We start from the raw sequence: 21754 nt of genomic DNA on the forward strand, positions 1-21754 counted from the left end.
CGATTGCTTCCTCTCACCATTACACGTAGTAACACAGCTAAACGTATTCTTAATATGTTGGACCTTTTATTAAAATTAGCCTTCATTTACCTGTTGAGACGTTGAGGCATGCCGTCACAAGCATCCGTGTGTGAATGATTTGAGATGATGACGGAGGAACGACGCGCGAAAGAGGCATTTGCACAATATTATGTATTTTCTGTAATTCCTCTAGGTGTCACTATAGTGTCGCAGAAACTACACAGGCTACTTCACTTACTGTATGTTCACACCGCCGCCGACTTGAGTGACAAAGAAGCTCTGGCCGCCCTGCCAAGGACGCTTGTCAACAAGTACGGGGAAGCTTGATGCTTTGGCCGCTCTGATGTAGCAGGGAGAAGAGAAGTGTCACAACATTAAATGTAATAAACAGACAAAATAAGCAATATCATTGAAGAAACATTTTATAATGACAATATTTTTATAACCGTTTTGGTCGCATTTGATCGGGGGAAAAATAATAATTCGCCATTATTATTTGCATTATTATTTGCATTAGTGCAATTGGTCAAATTGGTGTTACCGTGAGCAAATGAATTGAATTCCCGCTTGAAACGAGCGTTCGTAAATATTTTAAATAAAAGTAAAAAAGTTGCGCTCATTCTCAAACGTGTATCACTGGATCATGGATAATCGCGAAGTTGTTGTGTTTGGTGCTGCTGTATTGTATTTGCGGAGATGTCGGACTCGGAGATTTTGGGTCATGACACCCTCCAGGACCGTTATCTATATGCAAACAACGTGATATCATAAATGATAGGAAACCCGGCAACAGATGGTTAGCTTTTCCTCCATTTTCTCGGACCTAATGTTTTGATAGGAACGAACATTTACATGGTATATCTGGAATCAGCCAGCGCATGGGGACGTCCGATTGGTTGCTGGCAACAAAGAGTAACGTATAGAAGAACAAGAGTTGAAACTCAATAGAACGTTCCGTTGCAACACCAGCAACCAGCAGCAGCGCTACGCGTCCGCCATTTTGGGGTGAAAGCGACTCGGCAGTCCACTAGTGTTGATGTGTCGTTCGCGAACTAGCCGCTCTAAAAGCCGATTCTTTGAAAAGAGCCGGACGATATGGCAATATTAGCTGCTTTGTCATTTTTTCCCCAAATCCAATCAAATCCAAACTGAATGATGACAACACAGAATAACGTACAATCAGACTTTTTCAGAACAACTTTATCGCATGCTGACTTTTTAATAGATTTAACTTTAGGTTTTGAGATGTGCAGGAAACTTAAAACAGGTTTTCTTTCATTTCCTGAAAAGTAACAGTTTTGGACATACAAGATTTGTGTGTGTGTTGTTACGTTGTAACATTTTACCAAAATTCAAGCTCAAATGGAGTTTGACAAGGGTTTTTGACCAGTAAATGCATTTTCAATCCACTCAGATAGTTTATTTTATTAAAGATTCCACTAGGTGGCGACAAATAATATTGTTGACTGAATCGTTGACCTGTAGGATAAAGATTGTGTTGGTATTCGAATGGAATGTACAAATTTCAAAATACAATGCTAGGAGTAAAAAAGACTGCTACCATCCTTTCCTAAACTGATTGTAAAAACAAAGTTAGATTTTCCAACACTTGAGTATTTAAATGGTCAGCAATAAATACCCCCTTAGACAGCCTGTGCTTGACTTCTTCTCCCAAGGCCCTCCTAGATCTTGTTCTTCCTGTTGCTAACTTTTTACTTGCTCCTGCAATGAGCCCTGATTACTACGACGGTTGAATGGCATTTTTTTTAATGACACGATAGAATTAACTGCGTTCGCAATGACGTTGTTCAAGTTCAACTGGCCTCAACTCGCGAGATGTCCCAACAGTCTCTCTCACTCTAGTTCTCTTTTTTATTTTTATTTTTTTTAATCACATTTGATAAAGATATTAAAGTAGTGTTTAATTTTTCTTGTTGTTCAAATTAAAAATTGTTTTCAAATATTATTTGTCACTTAATCTTACAGATTTTTAATAGTGTATGTTTGTTCCCACCAATCGCTGCACAAATTAAGGATACGTATGATGACGTAAGCACGTTAGTGCGAGCCCTCCCGGAACCTGTAGACCAGTGTTACTCATTGCGCGGCTCGCCAAGCTTTCATTTGTGGCTCGCATGGCCGTAATACAGTGATATGATCAAGCAGTCACTACAGATATTTCATAAAAACATTTAAAAAGAAGTTGGACTATAACATAACCCATTAAAAACTCAAAGTGTCAGCTCTATTTTCAAATAATTTTGATCGGATTGAAAGGGGTGGTTTATCGAGAGAACATGTTCACTTGATCGATTGAAAACCGAAACTGAAAGGACGCCGTCCGTCGCGCTGAACGCGCTGTGGGTTTCAGTCACGTGACTTTTTTGTTGTGGCCGCCATCTTTAGGACCTTTGCGTTAAATTGCATAACCTCTCCCTGGTGATAGGAAAGATGTCGCACATTTAAATAGCACAGATGAAAAGCAACGGTATTTAAATAAAATAGATAATTTAGGTATAGATCCGTATACTGTTAAACGAACTGCTGACTCCACTAAAGTCTAGTAAAAACTTGCCAGATTTTACCTTTGCTGACATTTACATCTACCTCGTCCACAATCCCTCTCCATACACCGGCGAAGCGCTCAAGGCAGGGGTGTAATTTACGGGTGGGACATGTCCCCATCACTTTTGAAACATCTCGCGGCACGGATGTACCAATACAAATAAATAAAACATCTCCAGTTAACTTGCAGAGCATTCATTTTGTTCGTTAGTTAAATAAGAGGTGATCTAGCACGCAAACTGTGTTGTTTTTGAAATTAAGTGATCAAAGTGCTCGTTGACTCTGATCAGTGGTGCAGATATGTTCTCTCGGGACTCACACACACCGCACAGTCTTCACACGGACGCGCGCTTTAATCCATTTCGGAGACTCTATTCGTTCCGGTGAAATCACAAAATAAAATGCACACAAATGTGTTCCTGACTGATATACAACCACTGATAAACATAATTGATTTTAATAAGGGGGTTTTAATAAAAAACTATACGAGTGCGGATTAGAACCCAGAACCTCTGACATGCTTGGCAAAAGTTCTGCCACTGGACCATTAAGGTACATATGTAAAATAGGTGAATGTCGAATGTCATTAAACGACAAATAAACCCAATGTACTACTTAAATCAATTGCTTGACATCGTAATGTTATTGTACGGTACATCTGATTTATGATTTAGCATTGTATTAAATGCACCTAATGAAGAAAATGTTCTTGATAACAGGAAGGGTAATTAGCACTCTGTTAATCAAGCGATATTAACGTTACACCAGTAATCGCTGAACATAAAAGCATCGCTGAACTGAATTGCTAATAATGTCGGTAAAGCACATCTCTTGTATTATCAGTGACGTTTGGACACCTTTATTTTCAATTCTCATTTATTTGTATATTATGTATAGCGCTTTTCACAATATTTCAAAGCAGCTTTACAGAAAATGCATGTGTCTACATTACAATTTAGAGTGTCCGAGTTATGCATTTCAGAAATGTATACAAATCATGCAGTTAGCTAATAATCAATTAATTTAAACAATGTATTAAGGCAGAAACAGTGAGCAGTAGTTTAGCATACTGAAGCAGAACAACAACATAATTCAGCCAAACATATAACTAAGGTTATAATGTAAATGTAGATAGTGTCTAGAATAAGGTTATACGTGTTCCAATTGTAAACTACATGTTTTAATTTAGCTAGCTGACCTGTAATTTGCTAATTTTACTTTTATTTAAATTTCCATGTCAACGTTAATTTCTCAACATTTCTTTGTGATTTGCTGTTATCACAGTTTACAGCACAGCAGATCAACGGCATGTTGCAATTCGGTCCTACAAATGGCGGCCGCTCCACTGTGTGACGTCACATGAAATCACGTCGTTCTATAATTCTCCTTTCACTCAGTATCTGTGAAGTGAAGATGGACAACGGCTCACCAGTCCTTGTTTCAGATTCTCATCCACAGACGACTGATTTGGGGTATTTTTACTGCGTGATCAATACAAACAGCTAGGCATAACGGTTCATCATAGTCTCCAAATTATGACCAGAATTTGATATTAAGTCTGCTGTTTAAAACAGATAAAGAACCAATGTAGGAAAATGGTTATTACGCGACAACAGCGGGAAACTTTGTATATTTGTGCAGTGTGCGAATGTCAAAAAACCTATTTCAAATTTGAATCTTTTGACTTATAAACGTGCACATCACCCTGATCATGCATCATATCACGATGTTAAGCATTCATGTAAACTACAATACATTCAGATTAATCAATCACAATGAATTCAGACCGATTGAAACAAAAGTTGTGCATGTAAACATATCCAGTCCCTGCGGAGTTGCCAGTTATGGCGGTATTTCCAGCTCTTAACGCCGCATGTGCTCTTGGATGATTAGATACATGAGGGGCTAATGTAGAAAAAAATAACTTAATGTCATTCTGGGATGAATCTATTCTGGAAATCCTGCTTTTTTGTCATTAAGGGAAATCATCTTGTCTCAGTTACAAATTTGACTGGTAAATCATTTAAAAAAAAAAATATTTATTGCATTGCATATTGAATGTTCAGGGGTGACATATTAATAAACAGACATGGTATTTATGACTGGATGTAACTTTTTATACTTTCCTGTAAAAATGGCTCTCCTACTGACTTTGTCCTATCAGTGCGGCTCTCATGAAAAAAATAGTGAAGACTACTGCTCTTTTCAGCGCTGAGCTCGTTGTCTTTTGACTTCCGGTCTGTATTTTCACAGCGATTTTGCCTAGTTATGAATGAACGGCTCGTTAAAAAAATTCCAACGTCCATTTGTTAAGACATATGCTTTACAATACTTATGATAAACATTACAATGCTCATGATAACTTTCGTTAACTCTACAATAAGTAAGTCAACTTCACCAGCTAATTACTGCTGGACAGCGATGCCATAGAAATATACAGAGCGACCGCAAAAACGGAAGTTAAAAGACAATATTCTAAAGACGGCGGCGCCCTCGTTTCTCTGGTGCATATCCATCAGCCGGAAGTTGAAGCCTCGCGGGAGCCGCCATTGTAGCAGAACTTCACCTGCTGTTAGCATTCCATTGACTCCCATTCATTTTGGCGTCACTTTGACAGCGAATAACTTTACATCTGAGGCGTCCAAAGACTTCATTTGTCCATTATATATTTTTTAATAAACACGACAATGTATAAAAGGCTCAATTACTTTGCATCTTACGTTATGGCCCCGTGGAAGCCGTTTTTGTTAAAAACAGGCTAACGATTGCGTCATAACCACGCGACTTTTCTGTCGCACAATAGAGACATTACAGAATAGACAGGAGGAGAAGCTCGCAGGCAATCGGGGGACGTCCCGTCAAGGGAGAAGCCCATAGATAATGAGTCCATAAAAGCAACGGGACAAAATATTTCAAAAACGTTTTCGGGGAATTGGAAATAATTCGGTTTGTGGCAAGTGAATACATATGAAGTGATTAACGTTGGCAATTTTCACGCACAGCTACTAGAAGATTTATGTCTGTCAGATAGGTTGCTCAGGTCATCAAGCTTAGTTTGAGTCGGTTTGAGTCTGCGCGTCAGGAACGGAAGTGCTAAAAAAAAATCGCTAAAAATGGGCTTCAACTGTCTCAACTGAGTTCCAATGAGATGGCTCTGTCCACTTCTTATACTGTCTATGGTTGCAGTGCCTACAGTTCTAAAAAAAAAAACATATTTGAATGTAAGTCCATGGGAACACTCTGGGCGATTCTCAGCCAGAGTGAAATCGCCCAAAAAGAGGCGGAACTCCACAGAACGATACATGACGCTGATTGGATTATATCCAGAGGTACAGTCATGGCTAGCGTAACTCTGTGGTTGAACGAGATTGTGAATTGAAAAAGTCCCTTTCACACTTTGGTGGTGCGTCGCCCAATCGCCCTAATGAAGAAACCGCCCCTGATATGTACATATACAATGCATCTATGTACTTATTTCAATGCATCAGTATCACATGCATGTATTCACATACAAAATGTCATAGCCTATAATGTGAAATAAAGAAAAAAGTTTTTTGTTCAAGTGTTTTTGACCATGATTTATTAGCCAAAACTGCATGATTTAACACCTAGCTCACAATTATTTATATATTTGAATATTAGCCTATGGGCAAATGTTTTACGTGAAGAGATGAAATGATGTAGAACAATAAGCAATTTTAAGGGTCTATAAATGAATAGCCTATATTGAATGGATACGAAAATGACTTGGGGATATTGTATACTGACAGTATGGTTCCTGGGCTTATAGCCTATATGTCTTGATGTAGATCGAAGGAACCGAAGATGGAGTTTTTTTTTTTTAATAATGCATGTATGTGTGCATGTGCTATTTGAATCACTTTTAATAATTTTGGATGATTTTGCATGTTCTTTATTATCTGTTATTTTTTATTTTATATACATACATACATACATACACACACACACACATATATATATATATATGTGTGTGTGTGTGTGTGTGTGTGTGTGTGTAACAGTTAACGCCATTTTGTGGTTAACGTTATATTCGGCGCTGCTGAAAAATCCAGCTAAAACCAGCCTAAGATGGTCAGGCTGGTTTTGGCTGGTCTCCCAGCCTGGTCATAGTTTGTTTATCAGGCTGGTTTTAGAGGGGTTTTGAACACTTTTTTAGCTGGTGGTCAGGCTGGTCTTAGCTGGTCAGGCTGGTCTTAGCTGGACAGCCTGGCTGGTTTTAGCTGGCCAGGCTGGTTTTAGCTGGTCAGCCTGGCTGGTCTTAGCTGGCCAGGCTGGTCTTACCTGGACAGCCTGGCTGGTTTTAGCTGGCCAGGCTGGTTTTAGCTGGTCAGCCTGGCTGGTCTTAGCTGGCCAGGCTGGTCTTAGCTGGTCAGGCTGGTCTTAGCTGGCCGTGTTGGTCTTAGCTGGTCAGTGTTGGTCTTAGCTGGTCAGTGTTGGTCTTAGCTGGTCAGTGTTGGTCTTAGCTGGTCAGTGTTGGTCTTAGCTGGTGAGTGTTGGTCTTAGCTGGTCAGTGTTGGTCTTAGCTGGTCAGTGTTGGTCTTAGCTGGTCAGTGTTGGTCTTAGCTGGTCAGGCTGGCTGACTATGTCTTCTCTATTTTTCCTGCCACTGGTTGTTGTGACAAAGAAAGTAAACAATTCCAAATACACTTTAAATAATCTTCAGGAGCACAGGTGTAAGGAACTCAGCTTTTTGGAAATAATCAATCTTGTTATTATTAATTATAAATATTTGGGTCAGTTAATTGGATTAACTTGATGTGGCTGAATTAATATTACAATCAATTAATCAGTTCTTCCAACGAACTCTTTTGATTATTAATTTATTCTAAGAAAAGGGTATCTTCCATGGCCACCGAAGAATAATTATTTCTTCGCCTGTACAGTACTTTGAGCCAGTAGCGAAAACCGTGATCGTAAAGTGACTTGTATTGCAAACAAAACAGAACCAAATACATATTATGTACAAGTTTTATTAACTAAATATAGATATTTATATGAATATAAATAAACTAAACAACATACACACATGAATACATAAATAGGTTAGTGATAGGATGAAATTGGAAACCGGAAGAGGGTCTATGAGAAGAACCATCAGAATTTCATTTTCACATTTCATTGAATTGAATACTTGCATTTGTAATGGGAACAATTCTTGAAGTTGTTGAAAATTGAAGTCGTTGATGGTTCCGGCAGTGTCAAGTGGAAGTTGGTTGAGCGTTCTCTGTCTCCAGGAACGCATGGCTGGTTTGGGCAAGGCCTGGGACTCTGTTGAGGCCACGCCGAGCACCCAGGAGAAGTGAAGAAGTCGGAAGGATGGGTGATTGGAGTCGTTGTTGGTTGGAGTCTTTGTTCCAAAACTCTTGAGATTGTCCTTGGTTCTTTGTGAGAGAGTCATCTCTCTCCTGCCTGAGCCCATATCTGGTTGGAATCGAGGCCTGCTGGGCCCTGGGGCCCCCGTGGAGGGGGAGGGGGCTCCCCAGTATCACCAGAACAGTGTTGCGGCTGGATGAAAGAACTAAGAGAGGGAGGTCACATGTGGACTGTCTCTAATAAGGCCTGGAGAAGATCCTCCCCTAAGGGTTGAACTCGACCAATCAGAAAGGGGACATGTCTGAGAGGGAAAGTGGCTCTTAGTTGATTTACGGATCTTTGTCCCATAATATGATTATACCTTCATTAATGCTAAAATAGCTATAACACATCCACACCGCATTCTAGAAGAAGGTGATGTACATCGAAGTGTGAGTCATTAAATGAGGATTAATTAGTTAGGAGGCATGATACAGGTGAGGTTACATTGATCGTTAGTTGGTTGTATACCAGGATACATACCATAATATATACCTAATAGTACACTTGACAGTAAACCATTTACACTGTTTCTTTCAAAGTTTTATGCATGTTCATTTATAGATCAGTTAGTCTATGATTAATGCAGCAAAGTCTGTTTTAAAGAGGGTTTCTGTTTCATAGTCTCTCTCTTGAGTATGTGGCCACATTCCTCAGAGGTCGTAAAATCTCCTTATCATGCCCTGTAACCTGACACTGTTTCTGCCCTTGTGTTTGTTCATTTGGGCTGTTTGAGGAGTTTCATAAACTTTTGTATATAATGAATAATTAGTATGTGTCTGATTGGTCCATACCCTACACAGGCAACCATTCAAACAAATTGCTTTTTTATTTGATATTTCAACCCCTTAAAACAAACCAGTGATATAGTAACAGTTATGTACAAAATTATTAATTGAAATGATTAAAATGCTAAAAACTGTCCTAAAAACTAAAACTAAAAATTGACTTAACTGTAAAGGCACAGCAAAATCAGTGTGAATTATATAAACTCTGAGCAGAGTGTTAAATGAACACTGAAGCAGTGTTTAAGTTAATGAGATAATTTTGTGATTGAGTGATGATAAAAACAATTTCATCAGAATATTTATTTAGGTCTATTTGAAAATAATTAATTATTATAGAATAATTGGGGAGATTTTGTAGAGAAGTGAATCGGCATTAGGTCTGGACCCGAATATTCCAATATTCGTTCGGTGGGTTGGTATTCGATTTGAAAATGTGACATTCGAATATTCGTTTGTTTTTTTGCACACCTGGCATCTCCCTCAAAACGGTTCTCATTCGCGCTTGAATATGTTTTACACTATAAAATCTGGTGAAATATAATACTTAACATTTAACTTTGTAATAGCTACTTATAAATAAAATATTATAAATATAATAAAGATATAAATATATTTGCTTCTTCTTGGACTACTAAAAGTGTTCCTGCAACGGGAGTATTCTCTGACTAGAGCGCAGAACAGTTCAGTCTTGTTGATGGGGGGTGTTTGCCGAGATGGGCATTTGACTTCATTTTGCATGCATGTACCCGTTTATGCTCAAAAGAAAGAGAAAGAGAACTGAATTGGGCATTCACGTGCTGTCTGCATGGCTCTGTGTGTGCACGTGAGTCCTCTTGCGCTTGATGCCTGACTCGACTTAAAAACACATGCAAATGATAAACTTTCACTCTATGATGGTTAAACTTTGCAATTAATCCGCGAATCACATGCGTTCTGAACCGGGGGACAACTGGCCCATACGGATCACAGATAAACTACGATCCCTATACATGACAACGCACATCCTGCGACGGACTATCGTGGATGTGCACAACGCGATATTGATGCTTAAACGATATATCGTGCAGTCCTACTCAATATACAATATTTGGGGCATGATATTGCCCAAAAGAAATTATTTCAATTCACCCCTCTGAATATTCCTTTAATATGGCATTTTGTGAGAAGTCCAGAGAACTAAGATTAACAGTTAATGGCAAATATAAAATGTCCATGCATTTACAACCCTCATTTGGATAAATACAATGGTAGAAAACTTGAATCAATCACATAGGAAAGCCTGTCAGTGATGTGCTGTAAAGTAAAAGGAAAGACACAGATAACAGTAAAACTATTTCATAGTTGAGTCATATTATAATAAAGACATTTAATTATACATAATTTTAAAGATCTTGTAAATAACTTTGCTTAATATCAACAATATTATTAGTAGTATATAAATGCTAGAAAATTGTCATCATGAGCTGTTGGCATGTAAATGAACATAATGAGAATAGAGAGTGAAAAAAAAACAGCTCTAAACTTTTCAATAAAGTACCAGCTCCTGATGTAAAGTTATAGTACACAGGACACACACATGAGAGGTACAGCCTCTCCCTACTCTTACAAAATTACAAACAACCAGCCTGAAAAACACACGTGGTATGAAGAACCGATAACGTCCAAGCTTATCGATACTGCGGTCTTCCTTAGTTTGGCCACAGGGCCAGTTTAATACCGGGTTTTCGGTAGTTCATACGGATGAAAGCCTGTTGTGTTCGGTCTCTTGATTTGTGATAGTGGCAGCTATTGTGAAACTCACCTTCTTCATGTACTGAGTGTGGATGGCATCAAGATCTTGTCCTGAAGAATCACAGGGCCAAACACTAGGGATTATATCTCATCTGGTAACAAGAGCATAGCCATAACTTTAAGAACTCTAATGATATCTTTACCCCTGATATTGCATTTGGGATATAAATTCAAACATTTTAAAGGCTAAGAGTATGAGCCACGAGTAAGCTGGCCAGATATCTGTGAAATAATCACTTACGTGCCTAAAGTTGTCGACCCCCTGACCAACATTCAGCATTTATAAGTAAAAAGAATTTCAGTATTTATCAATAAGACATACATACGAATAAATAAACACCTTTGAGTTGGACAGTATGGTGTCTGTCTCATTGGCCAACATAATTCAAGACAGACCTAGAGAAATAAAGTAAAACATACCAATGACCATGATATTATCATAATAGTTAAATTAATTATTATAACTATGACCATTATATTTGTCCCTTATTATTAGCTGATTATCTAGCCTACAGGCTTCTCAAGGACAATTTCACTGAAAAAACCTGGGGTTAATGATTTCTAAAATGTGAGACTTCTTTCAAAAGCATAAATCCTACAGACTCCAAACTTTTGAACAGTAGAGCACTATGTTTGAGGTTTTGCTTACTAATCATATGGTTCATAGCCGTGGAGATTGTCTTGGACGGGGGGTGCAGCAGGCCATCAACATAATGATCTAGGAACATAACATGCAATTTGTCACAGAGCCAACAATGTTAAATAGGATTTACAATAGAACATAGGGTTTATTACAAGGAACCAAGCTAGGCAGCGGTGAAATGCAGAAAAGAGAAAGAATATATATATTTATATATATATATATATATATATATATATATATATATATATATAAAATCTTGAGATAATAGATATTGTGAAATAAATGCATATGAAATTATTATGGTGATGATTAAACAATAATTCACCCTTTATTGTAGTTTTTTTTCTGTAGCGCCTGAAATCACATTTTTTTAATCAATATTTCTAAGTGACGACACTGATTAACAGCACAGTGCATTCTATTAGTTAAATAAATTAGCTTACTTCCAATCACCCATTAACAAATTAACAGCAAAACAAAACTATCAAAAACTGTTATCTACACAAAGATGTGGTTAAAACCCCAAACTTATATAAACAAGAGCTAAGTCTGTAGAGTTACCCTTAACTTACCTCTTCTGAAAACGGTTGAGATGCTAACAGACTTTTTCGAAGACACAACACCATTTCTATAAAGTAAATATTCAACAGAAGCGTATCAGTTACACTTAAGAAAGGTGTCAGGAACGTTTGTATGTATTATTTGTGTGATTTTTTGACTAAACTTACCTAAAAACAGCGAAAACAACAGCGAGAGACGGGAGATTTGCTGTTTGTCAGTTGATGACGTTTCCTCGTTTCCATCTGCTCTCGCTCCAGTCTTTAAATGCGACTCGAATGTTTACGCGCACGCGCATTAAAACACTTCAAAGGGCACGCAGCATATAAATAAACATCTAGAATTAAAACATATAACATAATTTAAAATATCATTAATATTAAATCATGAATTTAAAACTCATTGTGTATAGTTCTATGACCCATTAACGTGCAAAATGCCACCCTTGCAGCAGGTGATAGTGGGACAAAGTGGCACTTAGTTTAAGAATTTAACACAACCTCTTTATTTTATTTGTAAACGTGCTTGCAATATTTTTTATACTGTTACGATCCCAGATTCTGCAACCTCCCTTGTTAGCCAACCAAGACCGCTTTCACCCGAGTTCTAATTTTCTCCGTTGCACTACATTCCCCAGAAGCCCTCTAATCACACTCAGCTGCAACTCCTAATGACTCTCATCACCTCGCCCAGCTGCAGTCTATCACCCAGACTATTTAACCGCACCTCGAACGGCTCTCAGTGCGAAGTTTTGTTTTTCGTTTGTGAACATTTCTGAGCATTATAAACCCCGGATAGCCTGACTGATTACTGACCTATTTTTGCCCCTGTCTTCTGCCTGTTTTCTGCCAGCCTCGACCCTCTGCCTGGAGTTCCGACCTTGCCTGTTATCTGCCTGCCCCGATCCACTGCCTGGTATCTGACTACGATTTAGCCCTGCCTGTTCACTGTGTTTGCTCTGGTTTACCTCTGTTTATTTCTGATTGTTTTCTAATAAACCTTCGCTGCAAATGGATCTATCTCAGACTGGTGACTCACAACAGAAAACTTCGCCACAACCAGATCCAGCAGCGATGTCAACCTTGTCAGCTGCCTACTCAGCCCAAGCGGATCAGATTGCAGCTCACCATCACCAGCTGAGTCATCTCACCTCACTGATGGATGAATTAGTCAAGGCTGTGCGCGGACTCCAAGCCTCATCAGCTGAACAACCGTCCCCACAAGCCGTTGCTGCCGTTGTCAGCCCTGCACCAGCCCCGCCCACTGCTACTGCACGTCTCGCACTCCCGGAGAAGTTCGACGGGGATCCCGATAAGTGCAGGGGCTTTATTCTTCAGTGCTCATTGTTTATCGAACAACAACCGGCCCTGTACTCGACAGACACGGGGAAGATTGCATTCGTGTGTTCTTTGCTGACGGGAAAGGCCTTGGAGTGGATAACTGCAGTTTGGAGACCCGATGGTTCAGCTTTTCCTTCTTTCTCTGTGTTTCTTCAACGCTTCAGGGAGGTCTTTGAGCATTCCAGGGAGGGAAAGAGTGCTGGTGAGCGCTTGCTGGAGCTCACGCAGGGAAAATCTACTGCTGCTGAGTATGCTCTCGCGCTACGTACCCTGGCCGCACAGACCGCCTGGAGTGATGACACACTCAAGACTATTTTCCGCCGAGGTCTGAACCACGATCTTCAATCTGAGTTAGCCTGCCGTGACGAGGGCAGGGACCTCGACCAGTTTATCAACCTAACCATCCAGATTGACAATCTCATGAGAGCTCGCCGTGCTGGTCATCGCGCCGTCCCCGCTGCTCGAACCGTTCAGACCACCCGGGCCTCGACTCCCGCTCGCCCCGACGAACCGGAACCCATGCAGGTTAATGCCTACCATTTGTCTACAGAGGAAAGAGAGCGTCGGTTCCGGCTCCATCTGTGCCTGTACTGCGGCGAGGCTGGCCATCTGCGCAACTCCTGCCCATCTAGACCCCGTCCGACCGCCTCACGCCCGGTGAGTTCAGGCCTAGAGACCTCAAACCTCACCATGTCTGTGTTCGTGCCTGTGGTCATAACGACAGACGGCAAGCGGATACCTGCCAGAGCTCTGGTGGACTCTGGCGCAGCTGGCAACTTTCTTTCAACTGACTTTGCCCGTTTGCACCACATTCCTCTAACCCAGTGCTCTTCTCCCCTTGCAGTCGAAGCCATCGACGGAAGGCCATTAGGCACCGGACGTATCACACACCACACCCAGGAACTCCAGCTCCAGACAGGCGCCCTTCACACCGAAGCTATTCAATTCTACATTTTCCACGGTCCACGCACTCCAGTAATCCTCGGCCTGCCCTGGCTCCGCAAGCATAATCCCCAGATTCACTGGAGAACAAACCAGATCACCCGCTGGGATGCGTCCTGTCACTCCAAGTGCCTTACTCCTGTTACTCCGTCCACCATCCAGGTCATCGCCGTGCCCGCGGAGGGGGCAAAACTGAGCGGTCTTCCCTTTGAATACCATGATCTGGCGGAGGCCTTTAGCAAAGCTGGCGCCTCTCTGCTCCCTCCTCACCGCGACGGCGATTGTGCCATCGATCTTTTACCCGGTTCGGTACCACCCAAGGGCCGTATCTTCCCTCTCTCCCAACCAGAGTCCGAAGCAATGAAGAAGTATATTGAGGAGGAGCTTGCTAAAGGTTTCATTTGCCCTTCCACCTCTCCGGCATCTGCTGGCTTCTTCTTTGTTCAGAAGAAGGACGGAGGCCTCCGACCCTGTATCGATTACCGGGCCCTGAATGATATCACTGTGAAGTTCCGCTATCCGCTCCCTCTGGTACCTGCCGCCCTGGAACTCCTTCGTACCGCAAAGTACTTCACCAAGCTTGACCTGCGCTGCGCCTACAACCTTATCCGCATCAGGGAGGGGGACGAGTGGAAGACGGCCTTCTCCACCAACACGGGGCACTACGAATATCTGGTTATGCCGTTTGGCCTGGCGAACAGTCCTTCCGTTTTCCAATCTTTCATCAATAACATCTTCAGAGACATGCTCCACCGTACTGTCATAGTGTACATCGACGACATCCTGATTTACTCCGACACCCTCTCGGACCATGTTCAGCACGTTCGGGCCGTGCTCCAAAGACTCCTCCAACACCACCTATACGCCAAGCTGGAGAAGTGTGAGTTCCACCAAACCTCCATTTCGTTCTTGGGGTATATCATCAGCCCAGATGGGGTTGCTATGGATGAGAGTAAGGTCAAAGCGGTCCGTGACTGGCCCCGCCCCACGACCCTGAAGGAGCTGCAGCGCTTCCTTGGGTTTGCTAACTTTTATCGACGGTTCATAAGGAATTTCAGTGCTGTGGCTAACCCTCTCACCTCCCTTGTCAAGAAGGGAACCCATCGTCTCCCGTGGAACGACTCGGCCACCCAGGCCTTCAACTTACTCAAGCAACGTTTCACCACTGCGCCTATCCTGCACCATCCTGACCCCGGGCTACCATTCGTAGTGGAGGTGGACGCCTCTAACACCGCCCTGGGGGCCATCCTCTCCCAACGTCAAGGTTCGCCCCCCAAGCTGTACCCCTGCGCTTTCTACTCCCGTAAACTGAATACCGCTGAGAAGAATTATGATGTGGGTGACCGGGAGCTCCTTGCTATGAAGGCCGCTTTCGAGGAGTGGAGGCACTGGCTCGAGGGCGCCCTCCATCCCTTCGTAGTACTCACCGACCATAAGAACCTGGAGTATCTGCGTACTGCGAAGAGGCTAAACCCCAGGCAGGCCCGTTGGGCACTCTTCTTTACCCGGTTTCAGTTCACCGTCACTTACCGCCCAGGCTCCAAAAATGCAAAGGCCGACGCCCTGTCACGTCAGGACGATCATGAACTCACGCCTCAAGACCCCACGACTGTGTTGGCGCCCCACCTCGTTGTCTCCCCCATTCAGTGGGACATCAACACAGAGATTGAACAGGTCAACTCCCACACAGATGTCCCACCAGGCTGTCCACCTGATCGTGTCTTTGTCCCCGAGACTCTTCGGAACCAAGTCTTGGAACTTGTTCACGCCCATCCAAGTTCAGGACATCCAGGAATCACGGCCACCATCCAGCTTCTCCAAAACCGATACTGGTGGCCCTCCCTAGCCGCTGAGGCCACAGCCCACGTCCAACACTGCCGGGTCTGCAACACCCAGAAGTCTTCGCGCCAACTACCTGCCGGCCTCCTCCACCCACTTCCTGTTCCGCAACGTCCATGGTCACACATAGCCATCGACTTCATTACTGATCTTCCAGTTTCTGAGGGGCACACCACCATCCTCACCGTCATTGACCGTTTCTCCAAGGCCTGTCGTCTAATTCCACTCGCTAAGCTTCCCACAGCTCTGCAGACCGCCGAACACCTCTGCAACCAGGTATTCCGGTTTTATGGCTTACCTGAAGATATTGTTTCCGACCGAGGACCCCAGTTCACCTCACAGGTTTGGTCTGCCTTCTTCAGGACCCTTCAGGTTAATGTCAGCCTCACTTCAGGATATCACCCGCAATCCAACGGTCAGGCTGAACGCCTGAATCAGGAAGTGATCCGTTTTCTGCGCTCCTACTGCCACCAGCGCCAGGAAGATTGGAGTCGTTACCTGTTCTGGGCCGAGTACGCCCAGAACTCCATTCGAAAGCACTCCACCGGTCTGACTCCCTTTCAGTGCGTCCTAGGCTTCCAGCCACCTCTCTTCCCATGGTCAGGCGAACCCACTGATGTCCCCGCTGTGAACGACTGGCTTCAGCGCAGCGAGGAGACCTGGAACCAGGCCCACACCCACCTTCAACGAGCGGTCCACCGTCAGAGAGTTCAGGCTAACCGCCATCGTCGGCCAGGGCCAGAGTATCAACCGGGCCAGTGGGTCTGGCTGTCAACCCGAGACTTACGTCTTCGGCTCCCCAGCAAGAAGCTCAGCCCTAGATTCGTAGGCCCATTCAGAATCACTCAGCAGATCACTCCTGTCTCCTACCGTCTAGATCTGCCTAGACAGTACCGTATCGCCTCAACCTTCCATGTCTCACTTCTCAAGCCTGCCGATGGTCCTAACGAGGGCGAGGAGGGAAGTTCCCATGACCAGACTCCTCAGCCCATTCTAGTGGAAGGCGAGGAGGTCTATCAGGTTCAAGAACTCGTGGACTCCAGACGTCGGGGCAGGTCCTTGCAGTACCTCGTGCATTGGGAGGGTTATGGTCCTGAGGAACGCTCATGGGTTGAGGCTTCGGACATCCTGGATCCCAATCTGATCACGGACTTCCACCTGGCCCATCCCACCAAACCGGCCCCTCGACCTCGTGGAAGACCTCGACGCCATCGGGCTCCTCGCGCCGGGAGTCGCTCGCAGGGAGGGGGCTCTGTTACGATCCCAGATTCTGCAACCTCCCTTGTTAGCCAACCAAGACCGCTTTCACCCGAGTTCTAATTTTCTCCGTTGCACTACATTCCCCAGAAGCCCTCTAATCACACTCAGCTGCAACTCCTAATGACTCTCATCACCTCGCCCAGCTGCAGTCTATCACCCAGACTATTTAACCGCACCTCGAACGGCTCTCAGTGCGAAGTTTTGTTTTTCGTTTGTGAACATTTCTGAGCATTATAAACCCCGGATAGCCTGACTGATTACTGACCTATTTTTGCCCCTGTCTTCTGCCTGTTTTCTGCCAGCCTCGACCCTCTGCCTGGAGTTCCGACCTTGCCTGTTATCTGCCTGCCCCGATCCACTGCCTGGTATCTGACTACGATTTAGCCCTGCCTGTTCACTGTGTTTGCTCTGGTTTACCTCTGTTTATTTCTGATTGTTTTCTAATAAACCTTCGCTGCAAATGGATCTATCTCAGACTGGTGACTCACAACATATACAATCACTTTGCTTTTGATTTTATTTGTATTATATATATATATATATATATATATATATATATATATATATATATATAATATTGCATTCATAGTGTAACTTAAGTGTCAAACTACTTTTCAGACATACATAAAGAAAATCACATTGTAACAATTTAAAATGTTATTTGTTTATTTTTTTTAAAGGTGGAAAGTATTAAGGAGACACACAAGTTTTGGGTGAGGGGGTGTCGATGAGGAAGAGGGGATGTCTAGGGTGTGGGGGGAATGTAAATGTAGGTGTGCCACAGTGCAGATGTTTTGGTGTAGTGCTGCTGTGTTTCTGTCTAACTGTCAGTTGTTCTCACCTAACTGCAGTCTTCAATGACACAATCAGTTTTATGTTTGTTGAATTTGTGAATGGAACTTAATGTAAAATTCACCTGTATCAGATTATGTGTATCATGTGTTTGGTGTCTTAAGATATTGTACAGCTTATCTAGTTTTGCGATTATATATGACATTAAATTGGTCACTGTATAGAGACATTGTTTCACTTGTAATTTGTGAACAAGTCTATTCACAACTGAAACACTTATTAAAAATAAAAAAGCTGACTATACTTGGTCAGACAACTATGGTGAATGTGTTTGTTCAAACGATATTTGAATTTGAATCGAGTCCGGGCATGCTACAGATTTATGCTATAATTTATTTTAATACTTAATTTATTATAATTTAATTTAATAATTTTAATATAATTTTGTTTAATACTGTTCAGATTTACTGTTGTATTAACAACTATTATAATTTAGGCTGTACCATCTAGCCAGCCTATGATGCTAAAACCTTATCTGTATATGGACTATGAAATCTGATTAATTTGTAATTAGGTAAGATGTTCATCAGCTTGGCCAGGCTGGGAGACCAGCTTGACCATCTAAGCCAGGCTGGGAGACCATCTAAGCCAGGCTGGGAGACCATCTAAGCCAGGCTGGGAGACCAGCTAAATCAGGCTGGGAGACCAGCTTGACCAGCTGACCACCAACTTGACCAGGCTGGGAGACCAGCTTGACCAGCTAAGTCAGGCTGGGAGACCAGCTGACCACCAACTTGACCAGGCTGGGAGACCAGCTTGACCAGCTAAGCCAGGCTGGGAGACCAGCTTGACCAGCTAAGCCAGGCTGGGAGACCAGCTGACCACCAACTTGACCAGGCTGGGAGACCAGCTGACCACCAACTTGACCAGACTGGGAGACCAGCTTGACCAGCTAAGCCAGGCTGGGAGACCAACTAAAACCAGCTACTTCCAGCTTAAACCAGCTAAGACCATCCAACCAGCCTAGACTGGTTTTAGCTGGATTTTTCAGCCTATTAACGTTATACAACATCATGTGCATCAAGTTACATTCATGTTAATAATAAATTATGTGACCAGCAAGCATATTTACCAATGCAAAATTTCCAAGTGCTTAAATTATATTTAAAATATTCGATCGCTGGGCTGTTAAATAACTATTGGGTATGAATTCATATCACAAGTTCATGAACATCATTTTACATCACTTCTTAATACTATGCATTAACTTAATATGGCGTACTGGCGTTACATTTTAAAATAAATGCTATACAAATTAATAATTATTCAGAATACTTACTCCTGCTCACTCACGCCTAAGAACTCTTTGCTCAAGTTCCCCGTCTCTGCAAGATTAACGTTGGCAATTTTACGCACAGCTACTAGAAGATTTACGTCTGTCAGACAGGTTGTTCACGTCATCAAGCTTAGTTTGAGTCGGTTTGAGTCTGCGCGTCAGGAACGGACGTGCTCAAAAATCGCTAAAAATGGGCTTCAACTTTCTCAACTGAGTTCCAATGAGATGGCTCCGTCAACTTCTTATACTGTCTATGGTTTCTGGCTTTTGCCGCTGCCAGTGCCATAGAGAGAAAGAGTTGCGACACGCTCTGATGTCGCCGCTATGGCTGTCACGTGGTTCATGTAAGCCCCAATAGTTCTATACGCTGGGTGTCATGTTCTTCTATGGGACAGACAGCAACGATTCCATTATTGAACGGTAAATATAAAATAAAACACACACCCAAGTACTTTTTCAGCTTTTACTGCATTATTGCATTTAGTTAATGTCAATTTTGCATTTGGAGAGGCAGGGTGACAACGAAATACTGTATATTACTTAGATAAGTTTTAGGTTTTTTTTGGAGGGAAAAGCTTAGTGTTCATGTTCGCATGGGTAGTAGCCTAGCACTGGCTTTAGCGGCTCATCTGATGATGGACGTCTCATGATATTTATTTTAGCACAACTGGGCTGTATTAGGCTATTGATCCGTGATCTTGCTTATAAATTCTGATTCAGCCATATAGCCTACCTTCGTGATCACGCAAAGAGGTCTGCAGTGGTCCGTTCAGAATTCCAACCAACATAAAATATAAAAAAATTACGCTGTGCATTTACAAATGAATGATTTAGTAGGGGAATGGACTGCTCCCATAACGTAGAAAGCAACGACTATTGCAGCAATGTTCGGTAATTATTAACTTCATAAAATGAAACCGCAGAGATAGTTAATGAGTGAATTAACTATGTTCCTAAATACGTAGTTAAATAACTGTTAACGGGATTCATTTCAGTTTTGCAAATGTACCCCTTCATCCTACCCTAATCATAGACTAAACCATTCATCAGAAACACACAAACATGTATACGATGTACTGTGTACAGTACACATGTAGCCTATATATATTTCAATCACATATTACTAACCCTAACCCATAATATATTAATTGTGTATGTATATATATATATATATATATATATATATGAATGCATGTGTATTTATGTAGGCCAATATGTATTACACAAACACATTTTGACAAATATGCATACATACACACATAAGCCTAACCCATTTAAATAAATGAATTGTGTGTATGTATATATAATATTACATATATATATTATTATTAATAATAATATTATATATTATATACATCAGGTTACCGTAAGTTAGCAAACGTTAGTGTCACGTAAGCTATAGCTGCAATTAACCTTTTATCTTCCAATAAACATTAACTAAAACTGGCTAAATAAAATATAACTACTGACTAGATTCACAAGAGGTCGGCTAATGTGTGTAAAAGTAAAAAAATACAGTAATTTCATTAAATTACCAGCGAGCGTACTTCGGAAACACAGAAAACGAATGGGGTTCAATGCTGGAACCATAGACATCATATAGAGACTAGATGCCCTATTGGCCGATGTGGCGCAAGAAATGCGGCCGCCATCTTAAACCGGTCATACTCCTATTTGCGTTGCATAGCAGCAGTAGCTAGATGCCAGAGCACTGTGCAGCATATTCCTGCTCAAATCGGCAGACCATCACTCGGGTATTACTTTTCACAAGTAAGATTTAACATTTAACATTACCGTACTATTAGTTGTATTTTGTGAACAAAATATTCAATGTGTCCTGTATCGTAGCTACGTGTATGACCTTTGCAGCAAAAAACCCCGCGTGAAAATCAGTTCGGTATTTAGTGAGATATGATTAATTAAATGCGCTGGCAGCTCATTGCACCTTGCAAACAGATTTCACTTATCGGAGCGGGTGACCGGTTTAAGATGGCGGCCCCACGGCTCGTCCGCGCCAATAGGCAGTCCAAAGTTCCTATGGCGGTCTATGGGAGTGTCGCAACTCTTTCTCTCTATGGCACTGGCCGCTGCTTGCCGCTGAACCGCGTCATAGCTCATTACCATAAAGTTGACCTACTTTCAACTTTCTGATTGACGCTCAAAACGCGACGCCGATTGATTTGACGCTCCTTGCAGCTGAGAGAAGCCAGTGTAGTAGAAATTTTAATAGTCATTGATCCCAAACAGGTATCATAAGAGAAAGAACCTATTCAATGTATAAAAGTATATGTGTGTACGTGCTTGTGCGTGACTTTTCAGGAACATATGGGACAGGACCTCTGACCTTAGGGACGGTCAGTTTTGGCCAGTTTATTTCAGTACCAGTTTGTGTCTTTAAGTAGAAACTGAACAGCAGTAAGGACCTTATCTGGGTGGGTGAAAGGTACAGCGGGTGAGGAGGAACCTTGAAAACAGTATAAAGGCTGTCTCATATCTTCCTGTTGGG

At 42.2% G+C, this 21754-nt stretch overlaps 2 long non-coding RNA genes across 2 annotated transcripts in view; both read right to left on the minus strand.

Annotated features, from left to right (window-relative positions):
* LOC143711577 (uncharacterized) overlaps positions 1 to 21754 on the minus strand; it is an 85686-nt gene that overhangs the window by 28845 nt on the left and 35087 nt on the right. The gene's annotated exons all lie outside the window — the stretch shown is intronic.
* Positions 9472 to 11343, minus strand: LOC143711578 (uncharacterized). Its single transcript, XR_013194876.1, has 4 exons — positions 11188 to 11343; positions 10879 to 10934; positions 10549 to 10630; positions 9472 to 10040 (listed from the first exon to the last, which is right to left on the minus strand). It is a non-coding gene; the product is annotated as an uncharacterized LOC143711578 (long non-coding RNA).

This window comes from Siphateles boraxobius, unplaced genomic scaffold (assembly GCF_051911475.1).
Source record: "Siphateles boraxobius isolate OS27281-9 unplaced genomic scaffold, OSU_SipBor_1 5, whole genome shotgun sequence".
Taxonomy (NCBI): Eukaryota; Metazoa; Chordata; class Actinopteri; order Cypriniformes; family Leuciscidae; genus Siphateles; species Siphateles boraxobius.